The sequence below is a fragment of the Mirounga angustirostris genome, unplaced genomic scaffold (genome assembly GCF_029215605.1).
Source record: "Mirounga angustirostris isolate CCGP_5_RB_7025 unplaced genomic scaffold, mMirAng1.0.hap1 SCAF_6, whole genome shotgun sequence".
In the NCBI taxonomy this organism is placed as follows: Eukaryota; Metazoa; Chordata; class Mammalia; order Carnivora; family Phocidae; genus Mirounga; species Mirounga angustirostris.
Genome location: NW_026991714.1, coordinates 75,936,948 through 75,959,631, shown reverse-complemented (window position 1 = coordinate 75,959,631; position 22,684 = coordinate 75,936,948). Strand labels below are relative to the sequence as shown.

Below are 22,684 nucleotides of genomic sequence, written 5' to 3'. Positions count from 1 at the left end.
GAAGAGCCGGGCAGCGGCGGAGGGGCGCACCGGGGCACGCGGCCTCGGTGCGCATCCCCGACCGCCCGCCGGCTTCCAGGGGGCAATTCTCCTGCCTGTTGTAAAGCGGGGCGCCTCCGGCCGGGCCAAGCAAAAGCAGTGAAAGGCCCGCCAGAAGCACCGGAGGGCCCCAGCCGCAGACTTGGTTCGGCAGGCCCGGAATCTCGCACTGCTGAGTCTCCGGGGGTGACGAGGGGACGGTTGCCCGCGGCCCCCAGGAGCCCCGCGCGCCCGCTCGCTATGAGGCTCGCCATCCGGGCCGCCTAGCAGCCGCGGGGAAGAGACGGGCCTCACCGTAGACGCTGCCGCCAGCGCCGCCCGCCCCTCCGCAGGCCACGGGGGAGCTCCGCGGGGCCGCCGGGGAAGCAGGGTTGCCGCCGCGCGGGCGCGGACCCCTGCCCCGACTTCCGCCTCTCGGGAAGGCAAAGGCAGTGCGCCCCCGCAGTCCTGCCCGCAGCGTTTCGCGGCCGTGCAGCGGCTCCGCGCCACGCTGCGGGGCGGAGGCAGGTGCCGAGCCCTGACGCGGAGAGCGTGGCGGGGAGGACTGCGCTCGGCTCCCGCCCCGGGCCCGCCGGCCGGGCGGAAGATGGCTGCCCCGAGCGCCGCGGACAGTCACGTGCCCGGGCGCTGCCGCCGCGCGCCCCCTCCCGCGCTGGCCCAGTGCGCGACTCCGCGGCAGGCGCAGCCCCGGGCGCCTGGCCGCTACTGGGATGCCGCGGGGCCCGGCCGGGGACAGCGCCGGGGGGGCGGTGCGCCGAAGGCCACCTCTCCCCGCTGCCCGCCCCTAACCCGGGCGCGGGGGTCGGGCGCTCGGAGCGGGGGAAACCTTCCTGGGGGCGACCTGCACCAGGTCGGGCTACTGGGCATGCGCGGTGCTCCCGTCCCAGGACGGCCGGTTTCCGGGTTTTCCCGGCCACTCGGAGCGGCGGCGGGAGGTGGGGCCCGGGCGGGGCGGCCTGGGTCTCTCCACTCCCCGCCGGGCTCCGGGCTCCGGCTCGGCGGGGCACCTAGCAGGAGGCCTGATTGTTCGGGGGTGGGAGTGTGCACAGAGAGAGTCGCAGCCGCCCTTTCTTGGGATCAGCCAGGAGTTAACCCCAGTGTCGCAGCGCTCAGGGTCGCAAACTCGTTCCCCCGAGACCCCCTCCAGGAGGCCGAGTTCACGTTCCCGGTTCCGAGCAGCTCCGGCTCCGCCCCCAGCGGCACGCCGCCCGACCGTAAACCTCGGCTTGGTTCCGGCCTCAGGGAGCGACCCCCCAGATTCGCAGCTGGGCCCTTCTCCCGAGCTCCGTATTCCTGGAAAGTAAAGTAAGGGGCCAAGCCACGCTGCCCCTCGGGGCGCAGCCTGTGGCCCGGGTCCCGTCGGGCCCCGCCGACCCCGCCCGCCTGGCCCGCCCGGCCCGCCCTCCCCTGCCGGCCGCCGCGAACACCCGGAGGAGCGGACTCGCGGCGCGCGGAGAGCCGGGCCGGCGCGGGCAGCGGACTGGGCATGCTCGGCAGCCCGGAGGCTCGCGGTGGCAAGTCGGAAGCGTTCGCACCAGCGAGGCGGCGGCCGCGGGCAGGACGGAGCGGACAGGGCGGGCCAGGAGAGGCAGCCGTCCCTCCGCGCACTGCGAGCCAGCGGGAGAGCGCGATCCCGCTGCGGAGCCCCGACGCTGCCCTGCCCCGGATTTCGGTGCGCGGCGGGGGGCTCGGCGAGCGGAATTCCGGCGGCGGCCGCGACTCCGGTGCAAGTGAGCCGTGGGGCCGGGGGGTGGGAGTGGAGGGCGTCGAGCCCTGGGGGGGCCTACGGCCGCGAGGAGCGGCGTGCGGGCGGCCCCGGGGCGAGGGGGCGTGAGCTCAGCCCGCTCGGAGCCGCGCGCGTACCTGGCGGGCACTCCCCCCCGCGCCCCCGCTCCCGGGGGTGGGCGCGGGGTTCGGAGGGGCGGGCCGCCCCCGGGGCTCTGGAACCGGGTCTGGGCGGCGAGGAAGGCGGGGGCGTCTGCGGGCGCCTCTCGGAGGTGCTGCGTGCGGGTTGGAAGGTTGCCTAGTGCAGGATTGGGGCGAGCGGAGGGTGGCGGGGAAGGAGAGCCGGGGGGCGAGGCGCCTCGGCGGGTGGCCCGGGCCGGGGTCTGGAGACTCGCGGGGGCCGGCCCCAAATCACGGCCCCACCCCCACGGCCCCGGCGGCGGCGTGACAGTTGGCACCTCCGGGCCAGATCGCAGCGGGCCAGGCGCCCAGGGCTTCGGGATTCCCCCCACCCCCACCCTCTCCGCGGCCTCTCGGCGCCCGCCCCAGCCAGTATAACAGGTGGGACCCCCTCTCCCCCCGCGGAGCAAGCTGCCCTCCCCAGGCCGGAGAACATCCTGCAGGTTCAGGGGCGGCCCCCGCCAGAGGACAGGGAGTGGGCAAGGCCTGGAGGAGCCATCGGCGCAGCCGGGACTGGACAGTGTCTCCAGGACACGGCTGTCCCCGCGAGTGAGGGGTCCTGCGACCCCGAGGCGACTTGTCAAGGGTAGAGCGGCGGCGGCAGCAGCGGCCGTCTCTCCCACCGTGTCAACCCCGACTGGGGCTTGCGGCTGCCGGTGGGCCGGCGAGGACGTCCTGATCCAGCCAACGGATTCGGGCTGGCGCGTTCTGGGCAACGCCTGCTTCCCTCCTGGGAGTCGCGAGTAGAAATCTTGGCCGGAGGGAGTGGAAGGGCTCCCTGCAGGTGCTGCTCAGATGTTTCTTTTCACCTTCAGACACCACAGACTTCAGCGGCACACGCTTATGAAACCCAGAGCGAAGGCTGCTTTGTGAAAGGGAAGTTTATTTTCCGCGTGAGGGGTCTGCCTACTGTTTTAGCTCCCTTGACATTTACCTTCCTGGACCTTTCGAGCTCTTTGGACAGGTGACTCTGCTCTCAGACTCGGGGGCCTTTCTGGTTGGCTGCCTGGCTGTGGAGTGGTAAGCGCCTGTCACGGTGCGCCGGGAGCCCCCCACGCGTCCCGGTCCCGAGGCTTGAACATGCAGGGAGGACTGAGTGGGCAGAAAGAGAGGAGTGGGACTGGTGACGTAGCAACTCGGGGGGGTTGCCAGGGGCCGCCCCAACACGGGGGGGGGTGTTGGCAGCGGTTTGGGCCTGTGCAGAAGGGGACGGGGCTGGGCGTGTCTTGGTTGGGGTGCAGGCTCTCCGGGGTGCAGGCTCTCTTCGGAGGATGGGTCCCTGCCTGGCCAGTGCTCCAAGGGAAGCCCGGGGATGTTTGGTGATTCAGCAGGTGGCAGCCTTCCAGCTCTGAAGCCATCCATGCCTAGTCCGGGCCAGGGAGCCGGCCAGCAGGGGCTTGTGTTTCCGAGGCTCCAGCTTTGAGGGAACCTCCAGGGGCTGGCGTCTGCCTGTAGCCGCTCACTTGCCTTATCTCGCAGTTTGTTTGGGTCTGGAGGCCCTGAGCTTTTGGTTTTCTTCACTGCTTCTCTTCAGCCAGGTGGCACGTCTTTGAGTCTCGGCAGCTCCGTGACCTGCTGGGTAGGAGGAGGTGGTGCCTGCCACCGTGCACAGCTGAAAATGTAGCTGGTTCCTTGGCAGCAAATGATGCCAATATGGAAAGCGGAGAAAGCGTCTTTTCCTTCTGTTCTGCTTCAGAGACGAGAAATTTACATTTTTAATAGAATAGTAAGAATTTCTGTAACTCTTCGGGGCTAGCATTTTTTTTTTTAATAAAGAAATTAATTCAAGGGATGGATTAAACTAACATGAAAGAGACCCAGTTATTAAGACAGTGTCTTATTCCTTGGAGGATCCCAAGCATCTTGCACAGTGCCTACCTTGTAGGTGCTCAGTAAATGCTTACTCAGCTGAATTAAAAAACAAACAGAATCTCGTCATTAAGTTTGGCGCTTAAAGAACTTTATTTTCCTAAGTTGGCATTGCCTGTGTTGACCACAGACATTCAATTTTCGCTTGAAAACTCAATCCTTTTCCTTTTTTTTCCTGGTTAAGTCCCTTAATTTTCATATTGTGGCAGATCCTGTATTCAGCTGGAAAAAACCGCATGCTTCGCTCACATATCTCATAAAAACCTAAAGGACTCGTCCTACATAGAGCTATCGTACAGTTTTTAAAAAACTAAAACATACTCCTGCACATCAAATATGCTTTATCTGTGAAACTTTATTTTGTACAAAGCATTTCAGGAAGACTCTTTAGAATTCCTAAACCTTTACCGTCCAGTGAAAAGTGCTGCCGTGGAAAAGACAAAACTGTTTGGGGAATAAGAATTCGGCTTTGTTTGCACAGGGGCATCAGCTCCCTCGTCCTTGGGGGAGGTGTGAGTGTTGGGCCAGCTCATGCTTATGCATCTTTTTTAAACTTTGTTCTGCTCCTTCCTGCAGTTGTTCATCTGCTTCTTCTTTCCCTAAAGACATACTTTCCTGGCATGGGCTTGGCTTGCTTAAAGCTGCTGCCCAAAGGGTCTTTTGCATTTTCTCACATAAATTCAATCAGCGGTGGTTTTTATTTTCTGATTGTCCTCTGCACTATGGAAGCCACTTTGTGGGGTGAACTGTTCTATGGTCCTTGGAAAAAGCTGTGTCCGGTGTGTCCCTGAGGGGACATGACAGATTATAGATGGCTTTTTCTTTGCTCCCCCCTTTTTTTGGATGGTAGCTATAAGCAGTCTCTTTTGGAAGAACTGTTACAGCGTGCCTGGTGTTAAAGGCTCTGGCCTTTCTGTTACAGGCTCTTGGTCAGGAATATAAGTGGTAGATTATTGTCTCCAACCACATTCTGAGAATTGTGGCTGTAAAGTTTGTCACTTGATAAGCTCCTCTGTCACCAGATGATCCGCCCCTCTGGATATGGGAGCTGGGAAGCAGAGTGGGATTTGGGGGAGGGGAGGGTGAAGAAAGGGGAAGCGAAGTCTTGTGGGCCAGGAGGAGGGCTTGGTTTTGTAACTGACTTCTGGTTTCACTGAAACAGACTTGACTGCTGGCCACAAGCATGGCTGAGTCTGTACCCTCCGGAGGCTTTCTTACCTCCCCAAATAAACCGCTCTCTGCTCCCCCCACAGACACACACACAAATACAGACAGACACGCACACTGAGAAAAGACAGGTGTGGACACACACGCCCCTTGCTGAGCGCCTAGAAGCTCAGCTTTTTTTTTTTTTTTTTTAAGATTTTATTTATTTATTTGAGAGAGAGAGAATGAGAGAGAGCACATGACAGGGGGGAGGGTCAGAGGGAGAAGCAGACTCCCTGCCGAGCAGGGAGCCGGATGCGGGACTCGATCCAGGGACTCCAGGATCATGACCTGAGCCGAAGGCAGTCGCTTAACCAACTGAGCCACCCAGGCGCCCAAAGCTCAGGGTTTTTTTGTGCTAATATGTCGCAGAGGGAAACTCCAGGGCTCAGGAGCAGGTTGCGTTCTGGGGGCCTGAATTCATCCAAGCTTGTCCATCAGAAGGATCCCCTCTTCCTCTCTGAGTGCTAAAGGGATCTGTCCCCTAGCCACTGTGGAAATTGCTGGGGGCTTCCACTGTATGCAAAGGCAGGCGAGTGGGCACTTAGGGCTGCTCTGGTGGTTTTCACTTTTTAGACATCGAGGTGCTGGGAGTCAGCGCGCCTCCATTGTTGGCGCAAGACCCTCTCCTGTGCAGAACCCCTTTCTTGTTCGACGTTTCCCCTTCATTTCTACTCCCATTCCTCTCCCCGCAGAGGAGCCTCCTCTCCTGGGTTGGATATATTCTTAGGTATGTCTGTGTCCTCGTTAAAGATGTTATTTTGTGTGTGTCTTCAGTTTACGTAAGTGGTCCCGTGCTATAGATTCCATCGGGCTTCTATTTCATTCAACACTCAGCCTTTTTATTACGGAAATCTTCAGACATTCACAAAAGCAGGAAGAATTTCATTCAAGACTTTGTGAGATCTGTGTTAGTGTGGGCTTATCTAGGGCTTTGCTGTGCATCCTTTAGCTTTGTTACCCGTTTCCCTGGTGAGGGACTCAGCTCACCTCACTCAGGCAACGCTGTGATGAACATCCTGTATGCGTTCTTTTCAAGATGTGTGTGAGACATCTCTAGCGTAGTGCTTCTCCAAGTGGTCCACGCCCAGGAGCTGCAGGGGCAGTGCCTGGCACCTGCTGGAAATGCAGATTCTGAGGCCCCAGCCTAGACCTGAATCAGAAACCCTGGGGGCAGACCCCATGAACTTGTGTTGTAACGTGCCTGGGCTGGAGATGGCGATACTTGGGACAGTTTGAGACCCACAGTCGCAAGGGCGCGTGCCCCGGAGTGGAATGGCTGGGTGGAATGGAATGAGTACACCTGTTTTGACTAAATGCTGCTAGATTGTTCTCCTCGTGGGTGCATGGGGGTTCCTGATCCCCTATATTCTCGACAGTGGTTGGTATTAGCCCTCTTTCTAATTTTACCCGAATTTGGTGGCTATAGTGTGGGATCTCCTTGTTTTCCTGGGAGCTTGTGTCATTTCTTAGTGAAGTTGAGCATCTTTGTTAGCTGTTAGTTTCTTACCCAGCTGTAGTCTTGTTTCTCTCCTGTGTTGGTTTGCACGTGCTTTTTGCATATTCTAGATAGTAATCCCGTCCTGCCGTCTGTCAACATTGTCAGTAGTCACTTTCCGAAATTTTTGTTCTATAGAGCTCATTACTTTTTGCTTTATGTTGCAGTTCAGTGGTCTGAAGATGTTCTGCCTTACCCCGGACTCACCAGGCTATTCCCTGCTTTTGTTTCTCACAGTGAGGGCTTCACTTTGTGTGAGGTTCATCTTCGCACACGGCATTGAGCAGGGATCCGGTGCCGTTTTTCCTTCCCACTTTGTGACCCAGTTTTTCCCACGTTATTAAATCATGTATTTTTCCCTTAATATTTCGGAGGAGACCGTGGAGCCACCTCTGTCATACTTGGGGTGCACACACGAGCCTCTTTTTTAAAACTTGATTGGATTGTAATTTACATATGGTAACCTACATCCATTCCAAGTGTACAGTGATTTGATGAACTTTGACAGATGGACACACTTGTGAAACCACCGCAATCAAGATACCGAGCGTTTCCGTCACCCCGAGCTTCCTGTGGCCCCCCTCACAGTCCATCCGCACCCTGTCCCCAGACTCCGGCAGCCCCCAATGTGCTCTCTGCCACCCTAGATTAGTGCTTGCATTTTCGAGAATTTTATATAAATGGAACCACAGAATGTGGCACTTTGTTGTATCTGTTTCCTTTCACTCAGCATACTGATTTTTTAAATCTTTAATTTGCAGCAAAACAGAGATAAAATGTACCATTTTTAAGCATACAATTAGGTGGGATTCCTGCATTCACAGTATTGTGAACCCATCACCACTGTCCGTCTCCAGAGCTTTCTCATCACCCCAAGCTGAAAGTCTGTTCCCACCAAACTCAACATGGTGGTTTTGACATTGTTCACAGATTCTCTCTACCATTATCTGTCTGTTTCTCTGCCAGATTATTTTGACTTTCACAGCTTACATGGCAGGGTCTGCTTTGCTGTTCTTTTTCAGAACTTGGTCATTGTGGGCCTCTCTTCTTCCATAGACTTCTCAGAATACTTGTCAAGTTCTCCACAAAGTCCCGGAAATGGGACTGGCATTATAGTCTAACATGGGGAGAAATGGCACATTTTGTATCTTAATCCTGTAATTCTATCCATGAACAGGGTTATCTCATCTTTTACAAATGACTTTTTAACAGAATTTAACATTTTCTGTCATGGTGACGGTAGGGTTTTTTGTTGTTGTTTGTTTTTTTGTTTTTTGTTTTTACAAAGGAAACTTGTTGTTTTGAGGGTAGTTCCTTAGTCTTAACCTTTCAGATGGGCAGAGTCAGGGCTTTGGGGACGGAACGTTCTCCATTCCACAGCCTTGAGTGACATGGGCCAGTTAGTTACTCACTGTTCCCCGGGGGCGCTTCTTTCTTCAACCTGGACCCCAACTGCCTCTCCCAGGGGCTGCTGAGGGCTCCCAGGGGATAAGGTAGGAGAGGCAGGGCCTATAGATTGTGAAACAGAGTTGCTGTCTGGGGAATGTTGTGTTAGACCTCCCCTAATGCTGGCTTTAAGTAGGTCCACTGAGTGCTTTTATCCTGCTTCCCGGGGGATTGATAACGTGTCAATAGAGCGATAACGTGTCAATAGAGCGAGGCGAATCAGCCCACCAGTGATCTGTGTAACACTCGCTGGGTCTACACAAGCAAGGTGTTGCTTCCACCCACTCTTGTGGGGTTTCACAGAAAGTTTGGTTACTTCCAAAGACTTTGGCAGTCCCATGGGGGAGAAACAATTAGAGAACTCGGTGTTACAGTCTGTAATCAGGGGTTAAGTGGTGTGTCAGGGGAGCTGGGAGAAGAGAGAAATGCTCTGTGTGTTTTGACTTGACTGGTGGAATCAGAGGAGAGAGAAGGAGGGAGAAACCAAGTATCATTAGCTAGCATTTCTGTCCAGGGCTTGGAGGGCCTAGTATTCAACCCCATGGCAGTGGATTGTGTGCCTAAATTTTTTTTTTTTTTTAAAGATTTTATTTATTTATTTGAGACAGAGAGAATGAGAGAGACAGAGAGCACATGAGAGGGGGAAGGGTCAGAGGGAGAAGCAGGCTCCCTGCCGAGCAGGGAGCCCGATGCGGGACTCGATCCAGGGACTCCAGGATCATGACCTGAGCCGAAGGCAGTCGCTTAACCAACTGAGCCACCCAGGCGCCCCTGTGTGCCTAAATTTAAGTGTCTCAAAATAATTGCTTTGGGAGAGGTGGTAACAAGTGGCTAGTAGATGCTTAGCTAACTGGTAGCTTTGTGTCGTGTAGTAAAGTGGTTAGGATCCCTGACTGGAGCCTGAGTGTGTGCGTTCAACTCTTGGCCTTACCATTTAGGAGCTGTGGGACCTCAGGCATGTTATGTGAACCTTCCGTGCCTCAGTTTCCCTGACCCTCATCGTCGGGTGTGGTAACCGCAGATATCTCACGGTGTCCTTGTGAGGACTACTCCTGTCGGGTGCTTAGAGCCTGGCACAAGGTCATCACGATAAAAACGTTAGTTACTCTCATGACTCCCTTTTGTTCATATTCGTTGCGTTCCTCCTGTATCTCCCTTGACGTGTATCAGGCCTTATGCCCAGAGACGGGTGGCGTTTGTCCAGAAGGACCTGTTGGACGCACAGTTGTGTAGAATGGACTTTCTCTCTTGGTTGCCAGGTTCGCGGTGGGCACGTGGGCTGTAGACGGAATGAATGAATCCTTGACAGATCGTGGAGCTGGGTGCTGCCTTGGTGGGCCCTAGGTATCCTCGATCGGGGCTGTGGGACGGAGAGGGTAGACGTCAGGTGGTTAGCAGGCAGGAAGCTCGTTAGACCTTTTGGCGAAGGTGTATTAATCATAGGGATTCACGTTTGTGGAGCTTAACCGCGTGGCCGGAGACTGCCCAAGCCCTTGCCCCTTGCGACCGTCCTCTGAGATGGAGATTATTAGCATTTCCTTTTTAGGCACGAGGACAGAGGGGCACAAAGTAGGAAGAATGCCCTGAGGGATCATAATGTTTGGGGCCTTCAACAGTTGGTAAAAATTGCCAGTGTAGGTGCGTTGGTGGGTAGCCGTCATAATCAGGTAAGCGTGGTGACATATGGGTTAGCCCAGCAGGGCATTCCCGTGACCTTGGAGGTTTATCAGCCCAGGCGGAAGGTTCTCAAGTTTCCCCAGGCATTAGAAGCACCTGGAGGCTTCTTAAAAACACCCAGGAGGCGTCTGTGCCTGACGTGTTCGCAGAGCTGCTGATGCGGCTGGCCTGGGACCAACCGCTCTTGGGAGATCCCCTGCTGTCAGCAGCCCTCATGTCAGTGAGGGGCCCGGTGCTCCTGCTTCTAGTCACTGTCAGGTGGGGAGGTTTTCAGCTGCAGAAATTTTAAACCCTTTCCCCGTCATGTAGTAAACACCGAACGCACATGGTCCTGTTTATCTAGGCCGGCGAAGGGGGGTCTGAGCCAGTGCAGGGTAGAAATTTGCTTTCTGTCCTTGCCCGTGTTTCCAACATGGGCCCAAATGGGTGATACCCCGGGGTGGGGAGAAAATTCGGGAGTGCAATTCGAGACTCACTAGCAGTGCCAAGTGCCATGTCATGCATCCCATGTTAGGGAGATGCCCTGATGTGTTTTGTTCTTTTCCACCTTGCTCACTCCCTGCCAGAGGCACAGAAAGGCTTTGTCCCATCATCTATCCCTTTGGAAAGATTTAGGCACAGAGAAAAGTGTATGAAGATACATATCCTGACGGTGGGGAGGCTGAAGATCATCTTATTTGGGCTAATTGTAGTAGAAAACTCTCTGTAGGAAGGCACTTAAAAAAAGGAAGCAAAAGGAGGGGCTGTGCGCCTTCCCCAGCGGTGGTGAGGTGAGGTGGCCAGTGTGTGTCCAAACCCCCCAGAAGGAGGAACTGTGTTGGTACAGCCAGAGTTTTTTGTTTTGCAACAGAGGGTGCGTTTCCTCCATGGGAACCATGTCTGTGGAACGAGAGATGTTGAGATTTGAAAGATTTTATAGGAAACGGGAACTTAGATTCCAACTCAGGGGAGAACACATGAGTAGATTGTCTTTGGGAAGAAGACTTTTCCCTGTGCTGGTTGTCGGGGCTCTCCTGTGACCCTGCAGCGGGGGATTGCTTGGGGAGGGAAGGTGGCGGGCAGAGGGGATAGGGGATTGCCAGGGGAACACTGGGAGCCCACACGAGAGGTGTTCTGTCGTCTGGTCTCTCCATAGCCCGGGGTTTACAATAGCAGTAAAGGCAAGTTGAGGGTCTGCAGTGGGCTGGAACCTCGTTAAGCCTTGCGACGTGCAAAGACGAGTGAGATGTGGTCTGGGTTCTCGAGGGGTTAGAGGGGGTGGGGGGGGCAGACCTGTGCACAGAGAAACACCATCACCCCGTGGTGCATGCAGCATGGCACCTGTGCGTGTGGCCCTGGGGGCAGGGGTGGGAGGCTGGCTGGAGAGGGTCCCCTGCTCAGGGCTTCCCGTGCACAGCACGCGGGAGCAGGTAGCCCAGACGGTAGGCTGGTGCAGTTGGAGCTGGAAGTGGTGCAGCTTCTCTCCCTTGTTTCTGGGGCTGCCAGGCTTAGTGCGGTCACTCCAACAACAGAGGGGAGTGTAGGAAGAGGCGTGCTGTGCGTGGTCAGCCCGCCAAGGGGAACCAGGAACTGGAACTGCACTTGGAAACCGCATAGGAAGTCTTAGGGAACACTTGACAGTTTGTCTTTAAAAAAAACGTGGCTCAATTTTAGCTATCTCCTGGAGCGTAAAACCTGGAGAAGATGAATGACTATCTTTAAGGTGAATCAGTGTTTTAAAGAAAGAGTCTTTATTAGAAACGAGGTTTTATTTGCCCACAATTTTTGGTAGAGTTCAAAATTCTGCTATCAGTTCGTTTACAGTGGTTTGCATTTCTCATTCACATCGTCCTTCCCTCTGCCTTCTCCCTCTCCCTTCCCCCCTTCCTGGATACCCTTACAGACACCTTGTGTGCCGGCCCATGTGTGCCAAAGCCGTTACCTTGGCCGGCTCTCGCCTCTGCTTCCTTACCTGTGAACGGAGAGCTTGGGTTTGCAGACCCTAGTCATCTCCCAGATTGCGTGACACCCGAAAGAGTGGCTCACGAGCCCCACATCACCTGGTGTTTATCATCTGTTGATAGAAAAGAATTTTATGTCAGTGCCTCTTCTCCTGTCCTTCTGAGCTGTGTGTCCAGACCATGCTATAGAAACAGCAATGGTTGGTGGATTCTTCACTGGTGATGGTGCCCCTCCCGGCAGGCTGTCTCTGTTAAAGGTACAAAAGGTGGAATGTTGGGTCGTTTAGAAGTCCCATCAGGTGCACTGTGTGAATCCATGACCAGCCTCAGATGGTGCATGCGGTGGGGACTCCCCTGCCAGGCTGGGTGGATGGACGATGCTCGTGCAGGGAATGGGGCTCCCCGGAGTCACAGGGTCAGCAAAGGTTCAGAATAGAGCAGAAGCGTCCTGGGAGCAGGGTGGAGAACAGAGTTCCACAGAGCTGCCCCCTAAGGAGGTGGGGAGCGCTGGCTGAGGCGTCCCCCTGTCCCAAGAGTGAGGGGCAGCTGCAGAGGCCAGAGAAATGGCAAAGGGGGGGCTCCACTGAGAACTTTTCACCCTGGTGACAGTTGCAGGCTGACCGTTGGGGGGCCGTCTGCCCGGGATGGGGTGTGCGTGGGGCGCGAGGAGAAGCGGACTTGGCTCCTCCTGAGGTGTGCAGGCGGGTGGAGGAGGAGGGAGATGCTGACGGACTCCGTGTGCCGCAGAAGCAGTTCTGGGCTCGCTGGGGCGCGGAGCCCGGATTCTGAAAGCGGTTGGGGAGCGCCAGGCAGGGCAGCGGAGCCGGGTTCTAGGCCTCCCTGGGCACCGGCTCTGTTGCGTGAGACGGAAATCGTGGCCCTTCCATTGCGGGCTGGTCAGGTGCGCGCCCCTGGCCCGTCCTCTTGGCTTCCCTTCCTGCTCCCCGGGTGGCAGGGGGGCGCCCTTCACTCGACTACGTGGAGGGCCCAAGTGTTCTGAGGTTTGACCATGTGGACTGTTGTCCTCTTGCTTGTGTGTCTCCTGGATCTTGTCCTGGAGCCTGTCCCTGTCCCCGCTGGCTGTGAGTTCAGTTTCCTTACCCTAAGATCCCAGGTGCCCAGAACGGCCTATGTTTGTCATCATCTTTATGGAAATCCTCACGGGCAGCCTCAGTCTCTGGCTGAAGCCTTCAGGATCATTGACGGCAGCTTGACGTGGACGATGAGGCTCAGGACAGGCGTGAACACAGCAGAGGCTCGCCCGCATGGAGCTTTGCAGGGTGTGGGTCTCACGCAGTCAGCATGTTGGCAACCGTGGAGCGCGCCTGGCGCTCAGAGACAGAGCCTCGGCCGTGCCTCCTCTCAGCGCCGCTGCCCATTCACAGGCTGGTGACTCAACATTTGTTTTATGGCCACTGTCTGTGCAGGGACACCTGAGTTCTGAGAGGGCCTACAGAGTTACCAGCCGGTGCGCTGGGCCACGGTCCAAGTTTCCACAGGGCCCTGCATGTGGTCTGCTTTCCCCTCCTCTGATTTTAGAGACCGAGGCAGGGTGGTGGGAGCTGACGGAAGCTTCTCAAGCGCCCTTGGGCCGTCTGCGTGAAGGCCCTGGCAGTGGACCCGGGTCTCCCCCCTGCACTGGGGTCCGTGTGCAGGTTTATGGAGCTGCTGAAATCACGCTTACCATTTGGGGTGTGGCGCGTTTTTCTGGGGAGGCTGTCTAAAGCTTTCGTGAAATTCACCAGGAGGACCACTGAAAGGTCCCTTTTTAGAACTGTATGATTGAGGGTCTTTATTGCCGCCTGTCCCCTTGTTAGAGGGGCTGATGAGAAGAGTCCGCCGCAGGGAGGAGGCGGACGCACGCCAGGAGCCTCTTGTGGGTACAGGGGACTTGACGTTTCTGTGTCTTGGGGTGGGACAGGGTCAGTTCTTCTTCGGAGGACATAGAAGCAAAGGGACAGAGCTGGCCTTGTGGAGGGAGAAGGGGCGTGGCGCGTGTGCCACTGCCTCATGGCTCATTGTCCACGGAGCCAGACGAGAAGGTGAGCCACAGAAGGTGGGCAGGAGACTCTGGAACAGGTCCTGCCTCTCACATTCCTGCACCTGACGGAAAATGGGTCTAGAGAGGACATGTAGGACTTCAGCCGTTGATGTCAGAGGCGCCTGGTTTAGGAGATTCCCCTGCTTGAGAAGTTCCTGGTAGTTTACCTAAATGATGAAGTTCATGACAATTGTCCTTTGAGATCAGGGTGTGGAGGGTCGCTTTGAAGAGGGGCTGGCATGGATACTTACATACTGTCCAGGAGTTTAAGAAATAATCAAGCCCGTCGTTCGTCCCAGAGCTGTCTTCTAGAAAAGTTGGAAACCATCGAATACTAGGGCACTGGCTAAACAGATTACATAGACCGACACAATGGAATACTAGACAACCCTTGAAAACATTATCTAGAAGAATAATCCTATAGAAAGATGTCCTATAAACATTGTTGTGTGCAAGAAGGTCTGTGGCGCTTTTGCAGAAAATACACTCTTCCAAAAGTCCTGGTTGGTGGCTGCCATGGGCCAGGTGACCTGCTGGGTACAGGCGACACAGAGGTGAGCGCAGGTCAGGTCCCTGCCTCAGGAAGCCTGTGGTCTCCTGGGGAAGAAGTGAAGCCTTGCTGACTTTCCCATAAAAAAGTGTTTAAATACTGTGCAAAGAATGACTCTTTTTTTTTTTTTTTAAAGATTTTATTTATTTATTTGAGAGAGAGCACATGAGAGGGGGGAGGGTCAGAGGGAGAAGCAGACTCCCTGCCGAGCAGGGAGCCCGATACGGGACTCGATCCAGGGACTCCAGGATCATGACCTGAGCCGAAGGCAGTCGCTTAACCAACTGAGCCACCCCAGGCACCCAAGAATGACTCTTAATAAGGAATTTTTAAAACTTTAAAGTCCGAACTACTGTCTCGTCTGCCGTATCCCTGACCCGAAACCACCGATTTTCCAGAAAGTCGGAAGCCGGTCATCGAGGTGTCTTCCTGCTCATGCCCACTGTTCAGTCGTCTTCTTGCAGAATCCTCTTCCCCCCACATAGTGCAAGGCTCTGCGGGTGGAAGAGGATGGTGGCACATGGTTCTGGAGGGGGATGCCCCTGCTCTACTTCCTGGCTTCTGTCCTCTGTGCTGGTCCCCAGCTCGCCTTTGGCCCTCACTTGCCACCTCTCTTGGCCCCATGTCGCTCTGAGTCTTTGCCCCTGACGTCCGATTGTCTGTGGTGTTGGCAGCCATGTGGAGTAGAGCTCCGTTCTTAGAAATCACCTGGTTTAAATCCTTCCTCGGAGCCTGGTGAGGTCTGGATCGGAGTGTCTGGGTGTCCTGACTCCCCGTAACCCCCTTTTCAAGAGCCGACAGCCCCAGCCCCTCCAGTCACCACGCAGATCTGTGGTAAAAACCAGTATGCATTTCCTATTGCTGGCCGTACAAAGCTGCAGGGAAGGTTGGGGAGGCCTAGGGCTCTGTTCTCAAGGGCGGCCCTCCAGAGGGGGCAGCTGGCGATGGACCTCCCAATGAGGCCTTGTGATGGAATGCCCAGTGCCCTGCAAGACTGGGCTAACATGTTCAGGAAGGCGGTCTGTGGGAGGGCAGGTGTGTGCTGGGGGTAGATGCGGGCTGGGCTGGGTCACCCGGGGCCCCTCTGAATGGTCCCCTGGGGTCTGGCTGTTGAAGGCTGCTTTGCATTTGCCTTTTAGCCTAGGTTTGGTTTTCCTTTAGAAAACCTTTCTCCTGCCTTCTCCTCCTCACCCCCTTTCCCCCACTCTTCTCCCTTTCTCCCCTACTTTTCGTCTTTCTCCTCTGCTTAGAAAATATAGAAGCAAAAAGAACATCATCCAGAATCCTATCACCCGTCCATAACCATTGCTAGCATTTTGGTATGTGTCCCTCCCATCAGTTTTACGTAAACATTGGATGTGCGTGCAATGAACATTTGGCCAAATTGCAAAAGATGGAATGTTAATAGGACCTGTATTGCCAAAAGGAAGTCTCAATGCTCTAGAAGGGACTTCTGGGATGCAGCAGAAGTCTGAAACTTTATGAAAATGATCACGATGTTATTAAGATGATAACAGCACTGTGGCACAGGAAACTTAATTTCTTTTTTTTTTTTTGAAGATTTTATTTATTTATTTGAGAGAGAGAATGAGAGAGAGCGAGTTCATGAGAGGGGGGAGGGTCAGAGGGAGAAGCAGACTCCCTGCCGAGCAGGGAGCCCGATGCGGGACTCGATCCCGGGACTCCAGGATCATGACCCGAGCCGAAGGCAGTCGCTTAACCAACTGAGCCACCCAGGCACCCAGGAAACTTAATTTCTTAGTGTGTGGTGTGCATAGTGAATGTCTGTGGTCCAGGGTAGGTGACTGCCCAGCCGGGGAGGAGGGGGCAGCAAGGATTTGTGTTTTTTGTTTTCGAATAATGATTATTGTTTTGGCCAGCTGTCAGGGTAACGCACCATGAGGGGAAGTTTGTCTCCTACTTATTAAACTTTTGTCCAATCACTGACATCTCTCTAACTCCTGGACCCGCCACTTTCCTTGGCGATGAGGGTGCAGTTGTGGAAAGCGGCCCCTCACCCCAGCCTTGTGCTGTGCCTGAAAAAGAGACTATGCGGATAATCTCAGGAGCAGAAGTGAGATTGTTGCCTTCAGACAGATTTTTTTCCCTGGTATTTTGACATGCGACTCCTGCCTCACACAGCCACTTGAGAGGAAAATGGTCCTGAAGCCTTGACTTGAGAAGCGTGGCGTGGAGCGGTGTCACTGGCTTTCAGGATAACAAAGCTGTTTTCCAAATGTCCATCTGCATCTCGACTTTCACTGCCTGCACACCAATTTCAGCATCTTCCCTGGAGAAGAATGACAGAGGAGTCTGTGGACAGGTAGCAGGTGAGAAATACTTGTTCTCTCAGGCACCCCAGGTCTAACAGCGAATGTTGTTAAGTCCGTCGGCATGCTCTGTGGACTCTGCTCTCTGCAATAGACAGTGTTCGAATTTTATTCAGGCAGCCTTTTAAAATAGGCAGTAACCAGCCATTCCATCCTGTCTTTGAATGTCTCAGTACATCTTTGTTGTGGCGTATGTACGTAGGTACTCCTGTAAGTCGTAAGTGCAGGACAAAATCCCTTGGGTGTCATGTTGTTTGTGTTTGGGTGGAAGAGGTTTTTATTCTAAGATTCATCCGGAATGCTCACCGACATTTGGAAATCAGTCTTCCGATACTAACAGTAAATATTTGAACGATGTGCCTGGTTTGCGTTACCGATGCTGCCGTGCTGGGGGGTGCGATGCACTGATCACACATCGGTTCAAGGATGCCAGAAACAGCTGAAGAAGCATTCTGCTCTTCGGCCTTCCAGATCGAAACCCAAGATTTTGGCTGAGTATGGAAATTGAAGACAGCTCTGGTGTATCTTTCGATGTACATAGTAATGTATATTTTATTCGTATAGGCTTAAAGCCTACTATTTCTAAGATATGACTAAGAATGTTCCAAATCTATAATTTGCTTTGAAAGAGTACAAACATCTTTTATTTTGTTTTAATTATAGTAAAATATACATAACAGAAAATGGACCATTCATGGCGTTAAGTGGACTCACCGCCGTCTGTCCAGGACCCCCTCATCCTCGTGAGCTGAGATTCTGTCCACATTAAACACTAGCTCTCTGTTCCCCCTGCCCTGCAGCCCTGGCACCCACTCTTAACTTTCTCTATCTATAATTTTATCTACTCTAGGGACCTCATGTAAGTGGAACTGTACAGTACTTGTCCTTTTGTGTGTGGCTTATTTCTATCTTTAAATAGGTTTTTTTTTTTCTTTTTAAGATTTTATTTATTTGTCAGAGAGAGAGAGAGAGAGAGCACGAGCAAGGGGGGTGGCAGAGGGAGAAGCAGGCTCCCCACTGAGCAATGAATCTGATTCAGGACTCTATCCCAGGACCCTGAGATCATGGCCTGAGCTGAAGGCAGATGCTTAACTGAGCCACCCAGGTGTTCCCCCCCCTTTTTTTTTAAATAAGGAAAAATGTGTGCCTTCTTGTGATCAGTTTTGCTGTTGGGCCACGACGCTCAAGTTTGGTCAAGGAGCTGCTTCCCTCGTGGACCTAAGAACACCCAAGTGCTTTGAGCAGTGTTCGGCTGAAGTGGTGTAGTATTTGCCTGAGGTCAGGAGAGCAGTTTCACGGAACAGAGGGTCCCCGGCTCACCATGTTTTAACTTTATGATGATGTGAAAGTGATGTAGAAACCACACTTGGAATTTTGAGTTTGGACGTTTTCCCCGGGCTGGTGAGATGCAGTACAGTCCTCTTCCGGGATGGGGGACGGCAGCCTCCAGGTGGCCCCCCCATCACGAGGGTCAGCAGTCTGCACACTTCCCACCACTCTGCCCCCACACAGCCGTCCTGTTTGTCACCTCGGCACAGTGCTCAGTAGATTACCTGGGAGAGTCAGCCCTGTGTTATTCGATAGACTGTACTAGATGCCCTAGCCCACCTGCAGGCTCCCGTGCGTGTTCTGCGCACAGTGAAGGTTGGCTTAGCTAAGCTGGGAGGTTCAGTGCCGGGTGCATTAAATGCATGTTCACCTGATGGTATTTTCAACTTAAGTTTGTTTGTTTATTTATTTATTTATTTTTAAAAAGATTTCTTTGACAGAGAGAGAGGGAACACAAGCAGGGGGAGTGGCAGAGGGAGAAGCAGACTCCCCGCTGAGCAGGGAGCCCAATGTGGGGCTCGATCCTAGGACTCTTGGATCATGACCTGAGCTGAGGGCAGACGCCCAACCTGCAGAACCACCCGGGCGCCCCTTATGTTAGGTTTATTGGGATGTAACACCGCCCCCCCCCCCCCATCAGTCGAGGAAGAGACTACATGAGAGCGGCCTTGCCCGTGAACTTGGCAGCAACCTCTCCTGAGGCCTGTCAGCATTCTTGGAAAAGCGCCTGGTGTTTTCACGTCTTTTGCTCCAATCGGTCTTGCGTGGCAGGAGGGAGAGCTGATGGGGGGCTGGCCCCTCCACTCAGCCTCTCAGCCTTGGCTGGTAGAGTCCTCAGCAGAAGCCTTTCTGGGTGCGCAGATAACGATTTTTTTCAGCACTTTGCTGGTCGGTTGGCTGGCCCCTGGCAGCGCAGGCGTGTCCGTGTAGGGACTGCCGTGTGTTTGGGAGGGGAGCTGAGGTTCCGGGCCATAGGTGTGTGCTCTCACAGTGTGTCAGCTCTTGGTGTACGCCTGTACATGGTGGCGGGGGGGGATGGAGCATGGCCTGGGGGGGCACAGGCCTCCTGCAGCCACAGGCCCGGGCACTGTGTTTGTGGACATGTGGGAGATTGAGGTTAGCTTCCTGTCTGTGGTAGGAGAAGTGAAACATGTTGTACCCTTTTAGGCCTGATAAATGGGATGAACCGTGGTCTCAGCAGCTTCCGACGAGTCTGTTTATGCCGCCTGCGTTTTCTGAGGCCATGGCCGGGTCTGAGGAGGGCGGCCTGTCCTCCGGGTCACTGACCTCACTGTGGACACGTGGTTAGAGGGAAAGTCTGTGTTTTGCCCTAGGATCTCTCTTTCTGTTTCATCCTGTCCTGGCATCTGTCTTGGTCTTTTTACTGATGGGTGTGTGTGTGGATTGCAGAGTTTTAGAGTGGGTTTAAATAACAAGGCCATGATTTAAACTTTATTTCTTTTTTAAAGATTTTATTTATTTATTTTTGGGGGGGGAGTAGAGGGAGAAGTCCCAACGCGGGGCTCAATCCCAGGACCCTGGGATCATGACCTGAGCTGAAGGCAGACGCTTAACGGACAGAGCCACCCAGGCGCCCCAAGGCCTTGATTTAAGTAGGGAAGCGAGAACAAATAACATGCACATTTGATACTCAGTTGTATCACTTACGTATTTACTTAGACACTCTGGCAATTGGTCAAATATTCTACTTCAGAAAATAACCACAATACCGTCTGCCTTAATGTTTTGGTTCGGCGGGCTGTATGTCATCAGGGCTAGGTGTCTGGGAAGAAAGATAATTAGGGCGCTTTTGTACCACGAACATCCTGAGTGCTGCTAACGAATGCACCGCCTCAGATCCCCGGGCAAACAGTTTGCAGTTGAAGTCCGCCTTCTGTTATGCACCTGACGGCTGAATGCAGCGTGGCACCCGCTGTGTTGAAGCCCCCCTCCTCTCTCCCCCCATAAGTTGTCGTTGTGGTTTCTTATGGGTGGTGAGAGCGTGGCAGAGATGCGGGGCTCCTGCCCACGTGTCCCCTGATGGAACGGGGACACCAGTGATCACTGTCTTCACCCCTGATGGGGAAAGTGGGCCCCACTCTTGAGGAGTTTAAGATCAAAAGAGGAGTATGGCAAATGGCCCCAGACTATTTATGCCTCCAGTATCTGCGGCTTCCATGTGTGCTGAGCTAATCTGAGTCTTCCCAGACCACTCCACTGGGATTGCCGATCCTACGTCCTCTGTCCTCGTCCCCTCTCCTGGACCATCCTGCTTTCATTTCCTTTTTCCTCTTTGGGTCTTCGAGCTCCTCTTGTCTTCCCAAGGACTCCTTCCCTGGCACCTCTGCCCGACTGGTACATGAGGTTCACCCCTCACCCCTGTGGCGTGCAGGCAAGGGGAGCAGTCCCCTCTCTTCCAGCTGGGGTCCAGCCTGGAGAGGGCCCCGATTGTTGGGTTTCTGGCTCAAAAAGTTCCTTACTGTCTGGGAGGCATGGTCAGAGCAGTTTAGTGCCTAAAACTTAGACCGTGTAGGGGGAGTGATGGAGGAAGTGCAGAGCATTTTCCGCACCAGGCTTCTGCTGGAGGAATAAAAGTCTAGGGGTCAGAAGTATTGATGTAGATTAAACCTGACCTTTCCCATCTGATCTGTACTTTGTTTCCAGAATGGCTAAGCGCCCCCCCCCCCAGAATAAACAGTGGCATGTTTTTCAAGTTTTATGCTCTTCTTCATTTTTGAAAATTCAGTAAATAATAAAATCTGAACCTGCTCACACGCGCTCTGGCCTGTCCCGTTCCTCTGTCTTGGCGTAGAACACAAATTCGCACGCTCTTCACAGTAACACATGTTTGAAGATAAAAAGTATTAGAAATTGACTTCAAGAACTCATTTTTTTTCGGCTCGCAGGTTTGTTGCCAGTTGCATCTTTAAGGCCCCTTCAAATTATATGGCTGTTCGATTTAAAATATTTATGTAGTATTTATTTTGTGACTGGAGGATTGCACAGTTGATTTTCTTTACTGCTCAATTTTCTTTATTGCCTTAACATTTGGAGGTACTGTTCCTGAGATTGTATATCTTAAGACTGTGATTTCTTGGATTTTTTTTTTTTTTAAGTTTACTGAACTGCCTGGTGCAGATTTTGTTAGATTCGCTCATTTGTGTGGTGCAGAAGTTTATGGGAAATGAATGAGAGAACACAGGATATTGGGCGGCATACATCATGGTGTATTGATTATTGCCAGAGGCGGGTTTGGGTGCCTGCAGGGGCCAGTCACCAGCGATGGGGTGGGGACAGTAATGCCATCGTGCAGGTTTGTTATGGGATTGGGTCTGTGGGTGCCCAGCACACTGCGGGTGTAGAGGGTACATGGTAGTGGCTATTACTAGGGCTTCCTTTTGAGGCCAGAAAGTAGTAGAAAGTGGTTATGGGGGCACCCGGCTGGCTCAGTCAGTGGAGCACATGATTCTTGATCTTGGGGTTGTGAGATCGAGCCCCATGTTGGGGGTAGTTTACTTGAAAAAAATAAAATGTCTTTATAAAAAAAAGTGGTTATGTCTTCCTGTCTTTTTTTTTTTTTACCATAACAGAGGATTTTGTGGTAGCACGAGGGAGGTCTCGGCTGACTGAAAACCTCATTCCGTTTTTCGATTGCATTCATATCGTCTAAATTTGTGCATTTCCATCTTTTGTTCCAGTTGCTTTTACAGCTGTGGCTCATGATGCGAAAAACACCAGATCACAGTAAGTTTTTCTCTGTTTAGAACCTTTGCAGATCAGTCAGTCTGACCAGCCGGTTCTTCGTGCAGAGTAGTGGCTTTACATTGATCTTTTTCGCAATTTTAGATGTTTTTATCATGAAATATTTTAAACATTTAGAAAAATATAGAGAATAATATGATGAACATACATATACCCAACCCCTCACTTTTATCAAATATTTTGTATATTTGACGTGTTTTGGGGAGTGTGTGTGTGTATAAATTTTTTTTTAAACAAACCCCCCATTTCCACGGGACTGTGGGGTCTGGTTCTCTGCTCTCTGGTGCGGGGGTAGTGCCTGGGGAGTGGGGGCTCCACATAAACACTGTATCCTTCTCCAGGGGCCTTCCCACCCTTCTTCCCAGAGGTAACATGGTTACAGCAGCCTTCCAGGAGGGGAAGTATCCTGCTGGGCTCATGAGGACTGCCCTCAGGGAACTTTGAGCGTTGAGATACAAGGTAGGGCAGAGGAATTTGGAAACGGCTCCTACGGAAACCAGAACAGTCTCCCTGCAGGTGCGGAGCTACAGTAGCCTTGGGATGAACTTGAACTTGGATGAACTTGAACTTGAAGACGTTGGGATGAACTTGGGGACGCTGAGATGGGGCAGGCCTTTCCAGGTGAGCCAGAGCTCCGCAGTGGGAACAGTGTTCCTGGGGATTAAGAGTAGGTAGTTCAGGGTTGCCTGGACTCTGTTATCACCAGTAGCAAGAGAAGTGGCCAGAGAGCAAGACCCCTGAGCCCTAACCTCACAGAACCGGCAGCGCTAGGCCCTTAATGGAGCAGGACCGCAGATGAGAAGAGACGCGGACATTCCAGAAGCAGGCCGTCCTGGATGAAACTTCAGTTGCTCCCCTTCTGGCTGTGTAGCCTGGACTAAGCCACTTGCCCTCTCCCATGTGAGGTCCATTCTGACTTCGGCTGCCGAGAAGTTAAGAGCATGGAATTGAGTTTTTGGGAGACACTGCACTGTTTTGAGGTTCTGTTGCCTTTGGGGATTTGAAAGAAGCAGCTCCGTGAGGAGAAGCCTAAGACTTACGGGTCGGTCACAGATGTACGGAGTGACCTCCGCACGTGCCGTCCTGCACACA

At 53.6% G+C, this 22,684-nt stretch overlaps 1 protein-coding gene across 18 annotated transcripts in view; it reads left to right on the top strand.

The window, feature by feature from the left end:
- The first annotated feature begins 1,493 nt into the window (after positions 1–1,493).
- SGMS1 (sphingomyelin synthase 1) overlaps positions 1,494–22,684 on the top strand; it is a 265,936-nt gene continuing 244,745 nt past the window's right edge. For 13 of the 18 annotated variants that reach the window (XM_064594560.1, XM_064594553.1, XM_064594557.1 and 10 more), the window contains exon 1: positions 1,494–1,769. The gene's annotated coding sequence lies outside the window, so the exon portion shown is untranslated. Of the gene's footprint in view, positions 1,770–16,313; positions 16,502–22,684 lie in introns of all 18 variants that reach the window. The other 5 variants (XM_064594558.1, XM_064594548.1, XM_064594546.1 and 2 more) reach the window with 3 other exon arrangements.